The sequence below is a fragment of the Emiliania huxleyi genome, assembly GCF_000372725.1.
Source record: "Emiliania huxleyi CCMP1516 unplaced genomic scaffold EMIHUscaffold_3, whole genome shotgun sequence".
NCBI lineage: Eukaryota > Haptophyta > Isochrysidales > Noelaerhabdaceae > Emiliania > Emiliania huxleyi.
The window spans coordinates 2,411,944-2,414,019 of NW_005199770.1; positions in this window are offsets into that span (position 1 = coordinate 2,411,944).

Consider the following 2,076-nt stretch of genomic DNA (forward strand, 5'->3'; position numbering starts at 1 on the left):
TCCGGCCTACACTTACCCTGCGTTCTCGCACATTTGGTTTGTTGCTCCATGTGCGAGAACGCAGATAAAGGACTGGGGGTGGTCCGGCCCACAAGTCCGGCTCATGCGCCCCGAGCGACCATCTACCGCACTGAACACTTCCGCCCCCTCGCTCCCGACCCATCCACCTCGCCGAGTGCCGAGGTGCGCGATCTTGGGCCGCGCCGCGCGATCTCGGGCGATCTCGCGCTATCTCGGGCGATCTCGGGGCCGCGCCGCGCTATCTCGGGCGATCTCGGAGCGTCGCTCGCGCGGCGGCACACTTGCTCAAAAAAGGAAGGGCCCGGTTGGAGCCACGGGGCTCACGTGCTCGCTCGGTTCTCGCCGCCTCGCTCTGCGCCACTATCTTGGGCCGGTGAGGCGGCGCCCCGCGCGGCGCGTTCCTCGCCCCGTCCACGCCGACCCCTGCGCGCACCGCTCATCTTCAGCCCTCTTGGGGTTACTCTCGCGCTCGCGCAGGACCCGGGGGACTCCCTTCCCCCCACCTCCGACGGGTTAGGTCGGTTCTGCGCCTGTGCATATCGCGTGCCCGCCCGCCAAGGCTGGTGCCAAGGCCAAATCAACTGCCAAGGCTGGTGCCAGGGCCAAATCAACTGCCTGGCTGGTGCCAAGGCTCAAAGGCTCTCCTCTCTCTCTCCTCCTCCCTCTCCACTCTCTCAACTCTCTCCCTCTCTCTCCCCTGAGACTCTCTCTGCTCGCTCCGCCCTCTCTCTCCCTCCCTCCCTCTCCCTCCCTCCCTCTCCCCCCCCCCCCCTTCTCTCCTCTCTCCCCACTCCTCTCTCCTCGTTCTTTTCTTTTTGAGCTGCCTGCGTTGAAGGAAAGACATCGCTCTCGGGCCCACAGGAGAGGGGGGAGAGGGGGGAGGGATACGTTGGGATGGCAAGCCGTAAAAAAGAATAAATCGCTTACTCGATGACACCTTGCCTGAGCCGCCGCTTGAGCCAGGTCCGGTCGGCGGAGCCACAGCGGGGAGCTCGCACAACACTGGGCACGGGACTGGCGCGCCTGCCTGGCACACACAGTGTGCGTCAAAAAGAATAAAACGGCGTGACTCGATGACCCCTTGCCTGAGCCGCCCTAAGGCCAGGTCTCACGCGCTCGCAAACATGCGCTAAGGTTGCTACAGCACACCGACACAATCAGTTGTCTTCCTCACCTACTTGAGACAAGCGCGTGTGTACTCCTGTCTGGCTCACTGCTACAAAGTTGCCAGCTCGCATGCACCAGCGTCGCCGCCGCCAACGACAGTTCTCCGACCATTTTGTGCCACGCTCTCCTCACAGGTTTCGCTCGACACGGCCACTCGATACCGTGATGATGAAATCGTTTGGAGGCTCCAAGTCGCCCACAAAATCGGTTCGTGCTTGCACTTATGCACCCATGCACCCATGCACCGATTCACTCGAATGTCGCGCCGGTCAACCTGCAGCTACACAGCCCGTCTCGCGCCGCCCTGTGCAGGGTACGCCGTCGGAGGCACTCCAAACTTTGGCCAGTCGCGCCCGTCAGACGTTCACGCCAAAGCGCTCCCACTCCGCAGCCGTCTCCTGCATCTGCCGCTTCCCCTGGACCGCACTGCTCGGCATTCTCCTTACTGTGTCCAGAACCAGCGCAGCATCCCCGCCGCCCTCATCACCTCCACCGCCATCTCCTCCTCCCTTGCCGCCACCGCCATCGCCGCCTCCGCCATCGCCACCGCCACCTTCGCCGCCACCGCCCTCGCCGCCTCCCCCTTCGCCGCCGCCGCCGAGCCCGCCTCCACCGAGCCCTCCGCCGCCGTCGCCGCCGCCACCCTCACCGCCACCGCCATCGCCACCGCCACCCTCGCCGCCACCACCCAGCCCGCCGCCACCCAGCCCACCGCCGCCCTCGCCTCCGCCGCCGTCGCCTCCCCCGCCGTCGCCGCCACCACCCTCCCCGCCGCCTCCGAGCCCTCCCCCGCCGTCTCCGCCGCCGTCGACGCCGCCGCCATCGTCCCTCCGCCGTCGTCGCCTCCACCGGCGGCGCCGCCGCCGATTGCAGGGCCAGCGAGGCCGC